Source organism: Coregonus clupeaformis, chromosome 12, assembly GCF_020615455.1.
Source record: "Coregonus clupeaformis isolate EN_2021a chromosome 12, ASM2061545v1, whole genome shotgun sequence".
Taxonomy (NCBI): Eukaryota; Metazoa; Chordata; class Actinopteri; order Salmoniformes; family Salmonidae; genus Coregonus; species Coregonus clupeaformis.
The window spans coordinates 21,304,345-21,320,454 of record NC_059203.1 but is presented as its reverse complement, the minus strand read 5'-3'; the positions used below and the strand labels follow the sequence as shown (position 1 = coordinate 21,320,454).

Here is a 16,110-nt window from a genome sequence, read left to right as displayed (position 1 = left end):
AATTTGCAACCAAGTTTTAACTTCCTGACTGATGTCTTGAGATGTTGCTTCAATATATCCACATCATTTTCCTTCCTCATGATGCCATCTATTTTGTGAAGTGCACCAGTCCCTCCTGCAGCAAAGCACCCCCACAGCATGATGCTGCCACCCCTGTGCTTCACGGTTGGGATGGTGTTCTTCGGCTTGCAAGCACCCACTTTTTCCTCCAAACAATAACGATGGTCATTATGGCCAAACAGTTCTATTTTTGTTTCATCAGACCAGAGGACATTTCTCCAAAAAGTACGATCTTTGTCCCCATGTGCAGTTGCAAACCGTAGTCTGGCTTTTTTATGGCGATTTTGGAGCAGTGGCTTCTTCCTTGCTGAGCGGCCTTTCAGGTTATGTCGATATAGGACTCGTTTTACTGTGGGTATAGATACTTTTGTACCTGTTTCCTCCAGCATCTTCACAAGGTCCTTTGCTGTTGTTCTGGGATTGATTTGCACTTTTCGCACCAAAGTACGTTCATCTCTAGGAGACAGAACGCATCTCCTTCCTGAGCGGTATGATGGCTGCGTGGTCCCATGGTGTTTATACTTGCGTACTATTGTTTGTACAGATGAACGTGGTACCTTCAGGCGTTTGGAAATTGCTCCCAATGATGAACCAGACTTGTGGAGGTCTACAATTTTGTCTCTGAGGTCTTGTCTGATTTCTTTTGATTTTCCCATGATGTCAAGCAAAGAGGCACTGAGTTTGAAGGTAGGCCTTGAAATACATCCACAGGTACACCTCCAATTGACTCAAATGATGTCAATTAGCCTATCAGAAGCTTCTAAAGCCATGACATCATTTTCTGGAATTTTCCAAGCTGTTTAAAGGCACAGTCACTGGAATTGTGATACAGTTAATCATAAGTGAAATAATCTGTCTGTAAACAATTGTTGGAAAAATGACTTGTGTCATGCACAAAGTAGATGTCCTAACCAACTTCCCAAAACTATAGTTTGTTAACAAGAAATTTGTGGAGTGGTTGAAAAACTAGTTTTAATGACTCCAACCTAAGTGTACGTAAACGTCCGACTTCAACTGTATATTTTTAATGTTTTTCAATTTTTTGGCTCAGAAAACTTGGGGGGGCCACCAGTTGGGAACCCTGCCCTATTGTATTACCTCACGCTGCATCTCCTCATTCACCTTCTTCCAGCCAGGACAAAGGCAACAATAGAGACGAAACAAGATATACACAAAGCAAACGTTTTACTTCATAATTATCAGCTAGATATGTGTGAATCATTGTAATCTAGCTAGCCAGCTAGGTAGTTAAACAGGCAATAATGACCTAAAACAAATGTTATGCAAGGTACACTAGATATACATTATTTGTGATAGCTAGCTAACAATTCTTTGTGGCTAGCTAGCTAGCCAGTTAGCCCTATTGACTTACTATGGACTTACCCATTCATTGAACCTTCCTTCTTCTTGCCAGGACAATGGCAATAGAGACGAAACAGGATATACACAAAGCAAACGTTTTACTTCATAACTATCAGCTAGCTATATGTTAATTGTAATAATGTAGCTAACCAGATAGTATAACATGCAAAAATGTTCTAAACCCAATGTTATCCAAGGTAGATGGCAATTCTTTGTGGGTAGCTAGCTAACAATTCTTCGTGGCTATCTGTCTAGCTAACAGTAGTAGCTAGCCAGTTAGCTCTACTGACTTACTATGGGCTTGCAACCTACACATACTACAGTGGGTATTGTAGGCGGGTAACCATGCCAAAATGAACACAGCATGTATTTATTAACGTCTCAAGATAAAATACTGTAGTCAGGCAACATATGAGACGTGATTGGGCAACATTTCATTCCGAAGTCGGAGTGTATTTTCTCCCGCTTCAGCTCAAATAATGTCCACCATTGACTTCAAGAAAATGTGCGTCATTTTTTTTACGTGGTTGCGTCATATTTTTTGTATACTTTTTGTTGAAGCCTGCATCGATGCATGCTTCAAAATATGTACAAACGGAGTACACATTCGAGAAGTGCCCTCCGTGCTCCGTTTCGCATACTTTGATTTGGACTTCCAATTTGCGTGCTCGGAGCACGGTAGTATGCATTTTGAGAAACACTGTGTCTCTCTACTTGTGTGTGTGTGTGTGCATAACAAATGTGCCATTTCTTACATTCACCTTCACCTTTACACACAGTCGCTTTTTTTTCACAGAATGGTTTCAGGTACTTTTAAAGCTATGACAAAACACTGATTATCCAGGATAAACCATCACTAGACTGTTAAAGGGAAGCACAAACCACAACTGTCTCCAGATACAATCTCCTGATCTACTAACGTAGGTGTACTGCAGCTATGTTGGTAAACCAAAGGGGGTATACTGTAGTGGTAGTATATTCTGCAGTTATGTTGGTAATACCAAAGGGGGTATACTGTAGTGGTAGTATATTCTGCAGCTATGTTGGTAATACCAAAGGGGGTATACTGTAGTGGTAGTATATTCTGCAGCTATGTTGGTAAAACCAAAGGGGGTATACTGTAGTGGTAGTATATTCTGCAGTTATGTTGGTAATACCAAAGGGGGTATACTGTAGTGGTAGTATATTCTGCAGCTATGTTGGTAAAACCAAAGGGGGTATACTGTAGTGGTAGTATATTCTGCAGCTATGTTGGTAATACCAAAGGGGGTATACTGTAGTGGTAGTATATTCTGCAGCTATGTTGGTAAAACCAAAGGGGGTATACTGTAGTGGTAGTATATTCTGCAGCTATGTTGGTAAAACCAAAGGGGGTATACTGTAGTGGTAGTATATTCTGCAGCTATGTTGGTAAAACCAAAGGGGGTACACTGTAGTGGTAGTATATTCTGCAGTTATGTTGGTAATACCAAAGGGGGTATACTGTAGTGGTAGTATATTCTGCAGCTATGTTGGTAATACCAAAGGGGGTATACTGTAGTGGTAGTATATTCTGCAGCTATGTTGGTAAAACCAAAGGGGGTATACTGTAGTGGTAGTATATTCTGCAGCTATGTTGGTAAAACCAAAGGGGGTATACTGTAGTGGTAGTATATTCTGCAGTTATGTTGGTAATACCAAAGGGGGTATACTGTAGTGGTAGTATATTCTGCAGCTATGTTGGTAATACCAAAGGGGGTATACTGTAGTGGTAGTATATTCTGCAGCTATGTTGGTAAAACCAAAGGGGGTATACTGTAGTGGTAGTATATTCTGCAGTTATGTTGGTAATACCAAAGGGGGTATACTGTAGTGGTAGTATATTCTGCAGCTATGTTGGTAAAACCAAAGGGGGTATACTGTAGTGGTAGTATATTCTGCAGCTATGTTGGTAATACCAAAGGGGGGTATACTGTAGTGGTAGTATATTCTGCAGCTATGTTGGTAAAACCAAAGGGGGTATACTGTAGTGGTAGTATATTCTGCAGCTATGTTGGTAAAACCAAAGGGGGTATACTGTAGTGGTAGTATATTCTGCAGCTATGTTGGTAAAACCAAAGGGGGTATACTGTAGTGGTAGTATATTCTGCAGCTATGTTGGTAAAACCAAAGGGGGTATACTGTAGTGGTAGTATATTCTGCAGCTATGTTGGTAAAACCAAAGGGGGTATACTGTAGTGGTAGTATATTCTGCAGTTATGTTGGTAATACCAAAGGGGGTATACTGTAGTGGTAGTATATTCTGCAGCTATGTTGGTAATACCAAAGGGGGTATACTGTAGTGGTAGTATATTCTGCAGTTATGTTGGTAATACCAAAGGGGGTATACTGTAGTGGTAGTATATTCTGCAGCTATGTTGGTAAAACCAAAGGGGGTATACTGTAGTGGTAGTATATTCTGCAGCTGTAGCGGCAGTGACTTGTTCTCTTAGACAGCTGTGACACATTTCTAATGAGTGAATACAGTATGCCCTGGGCAAGGGGCAAACTGAGCTTTCACAACACATTACATGACACATAGGGGTGTAGAGAATATGAAACTGTACAACCACAGCCAACCCCTTATGGTCCAGATACACTCACACGCACACGCACACGCATGCACACACACATACACACACACACACACACACACACACAGTGCCCTGGGTTAGACATACAGCCAGTCTGGTCATACTTGGTTGAGCAAATAACATTTGGAAACACTAATTAGCCAATCTACTGGAACTGAACGATGTCAAGGCTTACTATGGTTAGACTGCTCATACAGCCAGCATTACTGTGATTAGACAGCTCATACAGCCAGCATTACTATGGTTAGACAGCTCATACAGCCAGCATTACTATGGTTAGACTGCTCATACAGCCAGCATTACTATGATTAGACAGCTCATACAGCCAGAATTACTATGGTTAGACAGCTCATACAGCCAGCATTACTATGATTAGACAGCTCATACAGCCAGCATTACTATGATTAGACAGCTCATACAGCCAGCATTACTATTGTTAGACAGCTCATACAGCCAGCATTACTATGGTTAGACAGCTCATACAGCCAGCATTACTATGATTAGACAGCTCATACAGCCAGCATTACTATGGTTAGACAGCTCATACAGCCAGCATTACTATTGTTAGACAGCTCATACAGCCAGCATTACTATGGTTAGACAGCTCATACAGCCAGCATTACTATGATTAGACAGCTCATACAGCCAGCATTACTATTGTTAGACAGCTCATACAGCCAGCATTACTATTGTTTGACAGCTCATACAGCCAGCATTACTATTGTTAGACAGCTCATACAGCCAGCATTACTATTGTTAGACAGCTTATACAGCCAGCATTACTATGGTTAGACAGCTCATACAGCCAGCATTACTATTGTTAGACAGCTCATACAGCCAGCATTACTATGGTTAGACAGCTCATACAGCCAGCCTTCTAACTGCATATACATCTGGTTATGTTATTTGTGTGTTTTAGGGTGTGTTTTAGGGTGTGTTTGTGTGTGTGTGTGTGTGTGTGTGTGTGTGTGTGTGTGTGTGTGTGTGCGTGTGCGTGTGCGTGCGTGCGTGCATGCGAGGCTGTGTGTGTGGGTTGGTGTATGTGTGTGTTAGGCCTACTGCTGCTAGGTAGCTCTCTCTCTGCTCTCCCCCTCCCCTCTGTCTGTCCTTGATTGCAGGAGTGAAGTCTGGTGTGCGGGAGTCAGGGTTCCAGCTGCAGCTCATTCACCATAATCACCTCAGCCTTTAAGACCCGGTCAAACTTTCCACTCATCGTCAGATCATAGTCAAGACAACCATGTTAGTCTCGCTGCCGACTCAACCTGTCTGTTTTCGCTCTTGTGTTTTTTGGACTGTTTATTTACTTTTTCTCCTGTGCCACAGATATTTGGAACCTGACTCCTGCCTCCGCTTCACTCCTGCCACCACCATCCTGCTCTCCACTACTCGGGCCTCTCCTTTGGACTCACCACGGACACTAGGACATTACGGTACCACACCTGCCCTGACCTGGATCTGTACCCTCCCTGTAACCTGGACTTGCTCTTCCCCATTTATTGGAAACCTGGACTATTGAACATTATAATAAACCTGTTAAAACTTCTCTGGCTTGGTGTACTTGTCTGCATTTGGGTTCTATCCAGTTAAATCTTAACAGTATGATCTGACCAACATGAACCCAGCAGACAGTAGCTCGGATACCACCCCAGAGTGCACTCAAATTTGGACTGCCATAGCCAATCAGGGCATTCTACTTGGCCAACATGATACCCTGTTTAAGACGATTGCTGAGGACAGTCAGGTGCTGCTTAATCAGGTTCAATTACTCACCAATCAAGTGTCTGTCCTTACTACCCCTTCAGCCCAGATCAGAGAGCCTTTTGTTCCTGCTCCAGAGCGCTATGACGGGAACATGGGAACCTGTGGCGATTTTTTGACTCAATGCTCGTTAGTGTTTGAACAACAGCCCCTCACCTACGCCTCAGAAAGAGCCCGTATTGCCTACCTTATCAACTCTACTAGCGGTTCCGCTCGTGCCTGGGGATCCGCGGTCTGGGAGAGTCAGTCGGACATTTGCAACGCTTACGTGGCCTTCACCACGGAGATGAGGAAGGTTTTTGACCACCCCGTACGAGGCAAGGAGGCTGCGAAACGGTTGTTTTCTCTTCGGCAGGGGGCTCGTAGTGTGGCGGAGATGGCAGTGGAGTTTCGGACTTTAGCAGCAGTGAGTGGTTGGAATGACGAGGCATTACAAGGAGTGTTCATCAATGCTTTGTCTGAGACTTTAAAAGATGAATTGGTGTCATATGATGAATCGCCTACGCTGGATAATCTTATTTCACTCACTATCAGGTTGGATAATCGGATTCGGGAGCGCCGCCGGGAGAGGAGTGTTAGTTCCAAGCAACCTGTCTGTCATCAACAAACTCCTCCCTGTATCGTCCCTACGGAGAGAGCCGTGTCTTCCCGAGTCGATACGAGGAGCACTGAACCCGAAGCCATGGAGGTGGGTCGTGCACGGTTGTCCTCAGAGGAGCGTGCACGTCGTATTCAGGCTCGGGTCTGCCTGTATTGTGGAGAAGCTGGTCATTTCGTTCCTTCCTGCCCAGTTCGTCCGGGAAAAGGGCCGGCTCATCATTTATGGGAGAAGTTTTGGTGAGCCGAGCAGCGGATTCTTCCTCTTCTCCCCGCATTCTGCTCCAGGCATCCCTCCAGTGGCAGTCCCAGAATTTCTCTGTTAGTGCGCTGATTGACTCTGGTGCCGACGTAAAGCTTTTTGGATAGAGAGTGGGCTCAACAAATGGATTTGGAGACTGTTCCTATGGACTGTCCGCTGCAGGCTAAGGGTCTAAATGGACAATTGTTGACCCGCATTACCCATCAGACTGTTCCTGTTTGTCTTAGAGTGTCGGGAAATCATCAGGAGAACATTCAATTCCATATTATCGACTGCCCACAGACTCCCCTGGTCCTTGGTATCCCCTGGCTCATAAAACACAATCCACACATTGATTGGGTGACAGGTAGCATTGTTTCATGGAGCACATTTTGTCATGTGAATTGTTTGTGTTCTGCTCAGACTCCTGCCAGTACTGTGCCTCAACCTCCACTGGAGTCCATGGATCTTTCTGCTGTTCCTGACGTGTATCATGACCTGGCATCCGTTTTCTGCAAACACAGAGCTACTTCTCTTCCTCCTCACCGGCCTTACGACTGCGCCATTGACCTCCAGCCAGGAGCCCCGCTCCCCAGCAGTCGCCTGTACAATCTCTCCCGGCCGGAGACGGAGGCTATGGAGAACTACATTCGGGACTCCTTGGCGGCAGGTATTATGCGTCCTTCCTCGTCACCTGTAGGAGCGGGATTCTTTTTTGTTGCTAAGAAGGATAAGACCCTCAGACCCTGTATTGATTACCGTGGACTTAACAACATCACCATTAAGAACAAGTATTCTCTGCCTTTGATTAATTCTGCTTTTCCCCTCCTTCATGGTGCTACCATCTTTACGAAACTGGATCTACGAAATGCGTATCACCTGGTGCGCATTCGTAAGGGTGATGAATGGAAGACTGCCTTCAACACACCCTTGGGACATTTTGAGTATCGGGTTATGCCTTTTGGGTTGTCTAATGCCCCTGCTGTTTTTCAGGCACTAGTCAATGATGTCCTTCGGGACATGTTGAATCGGTTTGTTTTTGTCTATCTGGATGATATCTTGATTTTCTCAGAGTCCTCCCAGGAACATGAACTGCATGTGCGCCAGGTGTTGCAAAGGTTGTTGGAGAACAAACTGTTTGTGAAGATGGAGAAATGTGAATTTCATGTGTCTGAGACCTCTTTTTTGGGTTACATCATAGCTCAGGGGGAGCTGCGGATGGACCCAGCTAAGATCTCTGCTGTCACGGACTGGCCAGCTCCTCTACCCGCAAACAACTTCAACGATTCCTGGGGTTTGCGAACTTCTATAGGAGGTTCATCAAGGACTACAGCCGCATTGCGGCGCCACTCACCGCTCTCACCTCCATCTCACGACCGTTCGCTTGGAATGAAGGGGCCGAATCAGCGTTCGAAGAACTGAAACATCGCTTCGCCTCGGCTCCCATTCTGATGCAGCCGGACCCCGACCGCCAGTTTGTCGTGGAGGTGGATGCATCCGACACTGGGGTAGGTGCAGTGTTGTCACAACGTTCTCCTGAAGATAACAAACTGCATCCCTGTGCTTTTCTCTCAAGGAAACTTTCTCAGGCAGAGAGGAATTATGATGTTGGAAATCGTGAACTGCTCGCCGTTAAGCTGGCTCTCGAGGAGTGGCGACATTGGTTGGAGGGGGCGGAACAACCCTTCATCGTTTGGACGGATCATAAGAATCTGGCTTACCTTCAGTCAGCGAAGCAGCTCAACCCCGTCAAGCCAGGTGGGCACTATTTTTTGGGAGATTCAATTTTTCTCTGTCTTACCGTCCTGGGTCACGCAACGTCAAGCCTGGACGCCCTGTCTCGTGTTCATTCGGCTGTTGATACTGGTAGTAACCCTGAACCCATTTTGCCTCCTACCTGCAGTATTGCAGTCATCACATGTGACATCGAGGGGATTGTTAGACAGGCTCAACATCATCAAGCTGACCCTGGGAGGGGTCCTCCTAACCGGATGTTTGTCCCTGAGTCTGCTCGCTCCCAGGTACTTCAGTGGGCTCACTCGTCTCCCCCTTACCTGTCACCCTGGAGTTTCGCGGACCCTTGACTTTGTGCGACGGAAGTTCTGGTGGGCCACGATGGAGGCGGACACTCGAGCCTTCATTGCTGCTTGTACGGTATGTGCACGAAGTAAAAACTCCACCCAGGCCAGCGCTGGTCATCTACGACCTCTACCTATACCCAGCCGGCCCTGGTCGCATATCGCTATGGATTTTGTCACTGGACTTCCCCCCTCATCTGGTAAGACTGTCATTCTTACGGTGATTGATCGTTTTTCTAAGTTCGCTCATTTTTTGGCCCTACCTAAACTGCCCACTGCCAGAGAGACGGCTGATATTTTGGTTGAACATGTGTTCCGCTCTCATGGTCTACCCACGGATATTGTCTCTGACAGGGGTCCCCAGTTTGTCTCCCAGGTGTGGAAAGCTTTCTGTAAAGCTTTGGGCATTACATCCAGCCTGTCCTCTGGATATCACCCCCAGACCAACGGGCAAGCCGAGAGAGCGAACCAGGAGATGGAGACCGCACTTCGCTGTGTCACTGGGTCTAACCCTGGGTCATGGAGCTCCATGCTCCCCTGGGTGGAATATGCTCATAACACCTTGACTAACGCTTCCTCTGGTTTGTCTCCTTTTCTGTGTGCTCTGGGTTATCAACCTCCCCTGTTCCCTTCCCAAGAGAGGGAACTTGCGGTACCCTCGGTGCAGTCCCACATGCGCCGCTGCTGCAAGGTCTGGAGGAAGGCCAGGTAGCTCTGTCCCGAGCTTCGGCGTACATGCAGAGGCAAGCCAACCGTCACCGGTCCCAGGCTCCCGGTTACTCTCCTGGTCAAGAGGTATGGCTGAAGTCACGGGACCTTCCATTGAAGGTGGAGTCGAAGAAGATGGCGCCTCGTTTTATAGGACCGTTCAAGATACTGTCTATTGTTAACCCCCTGCGCGGTTAAGCTACAGCTTCCTGCCTCCCTACGGGTTCATTCCACCTTTCATGTTTCCCAGATTAAGCCTGTGTCGGTTAGCCCTTTGTGCCCGCCCTCTCGTCCCCCTCCTCCGCCCAAGATCGTGGGTGGGGGTCCGGTCTACACTGTCCGGCGACTTCTGGATGTTCGCCGCCGGGGTCGTGGTTTCCAGTACCTGGTGGATTGGGAGGGTTATGGTCCTGAGGAACGTTCCTGGGTGCCCAGGAGCTTCATTGTGGATCCTGCTCTGGTTCGTGAGTTTCATAGGTTACATCCTGATAAACCCTGTCGGCCGCCAGGTGGCGTCCGTAGAGGGGGGTACTGTTAGGCCTACTGCTGCTAGGTAGCTCTCTCTCTGCTCTCCCCTCCCCTCTGTCTGTCCTTGATTGCAGGAGTGAAGTCTGGTGTGCGGGAGTCAGGGTTCCAGCTGCAGCTCATTCACCATAATCACCTCAGCCTTTAAGACCCGGTCAAACTTTCCACTCATCGTCAGATCATAGTCAAGACAACCATGTTAGTCTCGCTGCCGACTCAACCTGTCTGTTTTCGCTCTTGTGTTTTTTGGACTGTTTATTTACTTTTTCTCCTGTGCCACAGATATTTGGAACCTGACTCCTGCCTCCGCTTCACTCCTGCCACCACCATCCTGCTCTCCACTATCGGGCCTCTCCTTTGGACTCACCACGGACACTAGGACATTACGGTACCACACCTGCCCTGACCTGGATCTGTACCCTCCCTGTAACCTGGACTTGCTCTTCCCCATTTATTGGAAACCTGGACTATTGAACATTATAATAAACCTGTTAAAACTTCTCTGGCTTGGTGTACTTGTCTGCATTTGGGTTCTATCCAGTTAAATCTTAACAGTGTGTGTGTGTGTGCTTTCTGCCAGCTCTCTATAACAGACCTGAGACTCCAGCTGAGATCACCATAATTAATACATTATAACATTGATTATGAGCCGCTACATAACAATGGAATCCTACTATCATCAAGAGATGTTCTGTCAGCCAGAGGCTCCCTGCTGGCCCTCCCTGACTCCTCTCCTCTCCTCTCCTCTCCTCTCCTCTCCTCTCCTCTCCTCTCCTCTCCTCTCCTCTCCTCTCCCCTCTTTTCCTCTCCCCCCTTCCTCCTCTCCTCTCTTCACGTCTTCATTCTGTTCCTGCCTCTCCACACACACACACACACACACTTCATGAAACGGTCCTGAATATTCACAGGCTCCCTTTAGACTCAGTACAGTATGAGAGCCTCTGTATTAACCATCCACCCCAATACAGATGAAATGAGGGAACATAAGATAACTGTTATATGTGTGTTAACTCCTCGCTGTCTGAAGTGATTAGAGGGGGAAATTAACTCCCTGGAGGCAATGAGGCTGAATATCTGCCACCCACAATGTCAATTTCCACACAGGATAGAACAGAACAGAACAGAACAGAACAGAACAGAACAGAATACAATAGAATAGAATAGAATAGAATAGAATAGAATAGAATAGAATAGAATACTTTATTTTCCAGTCAACAGCGCTGGTTTATGTTCACATTTCTAAAGTGCAAACGTTTGCACGACCATTTTAACTGTACTCTACTGAGCATATGGTTAGAACCAATATATGGCCTTCCTCTCTGTCTCAGGCATGTCTTTGACTGGGTGGTGAGAACAGTGTTTGCTGGCCTGTCTGTCTGAAGGGCTAGAACTGCATTCAGAGAGCCATTCCCTTACAAAGAGCCATTCATTCAGTGTTTTCAATGCTCAGCCAGAATCTCTGACAGACCCTTTGGAGAGCATCCATGAGTTATACCACCTCTCTCTCTCTCTCTCTCTCTCTCTCTCTCTCTCTCTCTCTCTCTCTCTCTCTCTCTCTCTCTCTCTCTCTCTCTCTCTCTCTCTCTCTCTCTCTCTCTCTCTCTCTCTCTCTCTCTCTCTCTCTCTCTCTCTCTCTCTCTCTCTCTCTCTCTCTCTCTCTCCGTCCCTATGAAATATGTGGTTTTGTTGGGTTTGTTTCTGCTTTATAAATTGTGATGGTCTGTGTATTAATAATATAATGTGGTAAGAAGCTTCCTATTCCACTCCAATGACCCGCCATTCCAAGTGATACTCTGCTGCCATGGATTGGACTTGCTAAGCAGGCTGTTGTCAGCAAAGCAGTATTTCCTTTCCCAGCTCAATGGCTTCGCATTCCCATGGTTTGTCAGTTTGGGACAGAGCAGACACCCCTGTCTGTTACTTAATGCTACATGGAGGTCTAGCCGTTCCATATCCACTCTTAATCCATATTGTAACTATGAATTAATCAGTAATATCGTCAGTGACCTATGACCCTGGATTCTAGCCTATATCAGCAGCTCAGGATCAATACTGTCAGCTGTTTGGTCACAGTGGGCATACTGGCCCCTCCAGAAAGATGTGTAGTACACTATAATATATTTGAATAGAATAGAATAGCATTCACATTTCGGCAGTCCTATCCCACTGGGCACACCACGTCATGTCAACATTGAGTATTGGGTAATATTTGTTAGATACGTCGATCAACGAGATTCCAACCTATTTTCAACTACTCAAAAAACACAGCCAAAAGTGTGTTGAATTTCCAATGTGTTATCACTATGCTTTCGACCATCTAAAAGCACAACCAAATTTTCCATGTCAGACTTTTGGTTTTAGTTGTCACCTTCCAATGTGTTATCACTGAGCTTTCAACCATTCAAAAGCAGAGCAAAGTATCTACTGCTTGGATAGTTCCATCTGAGCCACTGGCTTTTAATCCCGTTCTTTAACTTGTATTTTGGGGGGAGATGAAGACGTGAATCCAACATATAATTTGTTGACTTGTCGACAAAGTTATTATGGCTTTTTACCAATATTGTAAAAGTATCAACTTTTGAAGGAAATGTATCTTCTGCTTGGATACCTCCATCTGTGGCACTGAGACTGGCTTTAATTCCAGTTTGTCTACAAATTAATAATTGATATGTTGGATTCCCGACTCCATTTAAGCCGTACGTCCATGTTAAAGAATAGGACTAAATCAAATCAAATAAAACATTTAAATGCACTTCAAATACAGTTTCTTTCAATTGTATTTTTGGTTGAGATGGAGATGTGAATCCAACATACTATATTATTAATTTGTAGATTACATTTGAAATCAACCAAAGTTGAAAAGGCCTTTTTGTATTGTCTATTTTTAGTTGAATCCTGGGCTGAATTTAAACAATAGCGGTTGATGTCTTCCCTAATGCTATGTAGGCCTCAATAGCATCATTGATGATATACACTAAACGACCAAAAGTATGTGGACACCTGCTCGTCGAACATCTCATTCCAAAATCATGGGCATTAACATGGAGTTGGTCCCCCCCCTTTGCTCCACTCTTCTGGGAAGGCTTTCCACTAGATGTTGGAACATTTCTGCGGGGACTTGCTTCCATCCAACCACAGGAGCATTAGTGAGGTTGGGCAATTCATCCCAAAGGTGTTCGATGGGGTTGAAGTCAGGGCTCCGTGCAAGCCAGTCAAGTTCTTCCACATCGATCTTGACAAACCATTTCTGTATGGATCTCGCTTTGTGCACGGCGGCATTGTCATGCTGAAACAGGAATGGGCCTTCCCCAAACTGTTGCTACAAAGTTGGAAGCACAGAATCGTCTAGAATGTCATTGTATGCTGTAGCGTTAAGATTTCCCTTCACTGGAACTAAGGGGCCTAGCCCGAGCCATGAAAAACAGCCCCAGACCATTATTCCTCCTTCACCAAACTTTACAGCTGGCACTATGCATTGGGGCAGGTAGCGTTCTCCTGGCATCCGCCAAACCCAGATTCATCCGTTGGACTGCCAGATGGTGAAGCGTGATTCATCACTCCAGAGAATGCGTTTCCACTGCTCCAGAGTCCAATGGCGGCGAGCTTTACACCACTCCAACCGACACTTGGCATTGCACACGGTGATCTTAGGCTTGTGTGCGGCTGCTCGGCCATGGAAACCCATTTAATGAAGCTCCCGACTAACAGTTATTGTGCTGACGTTGCTTCCAGAGGCAGTTTGGAACTCGGTAGTGAGTGTTGCAACCGAGGACAGGCGATTTTTATGTGCTACGCATGTTCTGTGAGCTTGTGTGGCCTACCACTTCGCGGCTGAGCCGTTGTTGCTCCTAGACGATTCCACTTCACAATAACAGCACTTACAGTTGACCGGGGCAGCTCTAGCAGGGCAGAAATTTGACAAACCGACTTGTTGGAAAGGTGGCATCCTATGACAGTGCCACGTTGAAAGTCACTGAGCTCTTTAATAAGGCCATTCTACTGCCAATGTTTGTCTAAGGAGATTGCATGGCTGTGTGCTCGTTTTTATACACCTGTCAGCAACGGGTGTGGCTGAAATAGCCGAATCCACTAATTTGAAGGGGTTTCCACATACTTTTGTATACATAGTGTATAATTGATAAAGTATGGTTACATTTCATTTGCTCTGTTGAACCTACCCTTTGTAATGACTTTGATAGCAACAGTGAAATCTATTAAGTGGAGATTTCTCAACAATCATTCTCACGATAGCACATTGGTAGTAGTCAGTGATAAATATCATAGCTAGGCTGGGCTTGGTTAGGACCCTGGATGGGAGACTGAAGGGATAGCTGTAGATCCATAAACTCTCCAGTAGGAGGTGCTGTCCAGCCTGTTGTTGTTTTTTTTTCTTCCATATAATGGATATTATGTTAAAAATCTGATGTCAAAGGTACAAATTCAACATATTTTATACAAGGTTTGTTTATGTTAAAAATTGGTTACCAAGACGACATAATCCTGTGGTTGAAATTTTACTCTCAAAACAACAGTTTATGTTGATGACTTTTTTCATAGGCAATGTATTTTCCACGTAGATTCCACGTCACAATACGTTGACAAAGTACTTTAAAACTACGTTTTTATATTTGATTTGACAACGTTGATTTAACCAGTTTGTGCCCAGTTTGATCTCTCATAGCCATTGAGCTGGGCATCACACCTGTTGTAGAGGTGAGCTGTGTTGTTTTTGGCGTCCTCTACTGGAGATGAAACAGTAGTTTTGATTACGTGACATACAAATCATTAAAACAATGACATCACGAAGTCCAACATGCCCAACTTGTGCATTGTTAAAAACGGAATAGCCTAGTACAATGTCGAATGGCTTTTATAGACGCGAGATAACGTGATGGTTTTGGATTGGAAAAAGGTGCAGAAACGTCAATGCGTGTCTGGGTTCGGTGCTCCCATCACCTGAATATAGCTTACATAGGCTGCATATAAATTATATTCCAGTATTGAACCGCCAGTCATTTCTTGAGAATAAGGGGAAGGACAGACTCATTGAATATATATATATATATATATTTTTAACAATAAAACAAACTGAATTTAATCAACTCACCAACTCCGATTTTCTCCTCTTCCGTCGGGGTCCACATGATCCTGGTGATATTCCCGGTAAATCAAGCCCGGTTCTGCCGTTATCATGGAAAAGGGACCAGGAAAAGTTGCATAAACCGCTCAGATGCACGGAAATATATCACTGCGCCTCAACGCCTGCAAATAAAAGAAAACCAAAGTGGAATGTGCGTTCATATTTCGACTCTCAAACGATGCATTTTCTCTTCCGGTCCTTAGTCAGTCAGTGCATCTTCTTGCTGTCTGTCATAAAACAACGTTCACTCAGTCTATCACAATCAGTGCTAGGTTGGTATCCTATCCGCAGCCTAAGCCCTGGCTGAAGCTGCCTCGTCACTTCTGTGCGAATCCCTTCGACCAACTCTTATCAATGCAGCGGCAGCATCTCGCGCGTCCACTGCCAGAAGCCAGAATGGAGAAACCCGTTATTTATTTATTTCGACCAACGCACAGCACCACAGTCTCGTTTTCTGTCTGAATGGCGCTGTCTGTCAGTCACAAACTCGTTTTGAGTCGAATAAATTAATAAAACAAGCTTTAAAATGATCCTATGTCACTATGGAATAGCAAATCGACCATTTCAAGACCACCGACAGTGAATGTCGCAACAGCATGGAGAGAGAGATGTCCAGTTGTTTACGATGAAACTGGAGAGTGTGTGAACGGGATACTCAAATAGCATGCAGTCACCGCTGCGCCATCTTTAGGCAATCCAAGCGCTGGCACATGACGCAAATTGCCAAATAGTCTATCTATCCTTCGACGGGACACAGACCGGGCACAGAGAGACAGTTGTGGACCCTAACCAAGGTTAAGGTTGTTTTTCTCTATTCTCTCCTGTCTTTTGTTCCTGTAATGACCTTTGGTTTGGGATGTGTTATAGTGGGTTATTATGGCAGTTTATCTCTCTCTCTCTCTCTCTCTCTCTCTCTCTCTCTCTCTCTCTCTGGTGTGTGTGTGTGTCTGTGTGTGTCTGTGTATGTGTGTATGTGTGTGTGAAAGAGAGATTGAGGTGTCAGCTGATGCTCCCCAAGGTGACTTCTTT

At 45.4% G+C, this 16,110-nt stretch overlaps 1 long non-coding RNA gene across 1 annotated transcript in view; it reads right to left on the bottom strand.

The window, feature by feature from the left end:
• Positions 1-15,823, bottom strand: part of LOC123492083 — a 121,216-nt gene extending 105,393 nt beyond the window's left edge. Inside the window, exon 1 of the long non-coding RNA XR_006661617.1 lies at positions 15,049-15,823. This is a non-coding gene — a long non-coding RNA (uncharacterized LOC123492083). The remainder of the gene's footprint in view (positions 1-15,048) is intronic.
• Between the last annotated feature and the right edge of the window lie 287 nt (positions 15,824-16,110).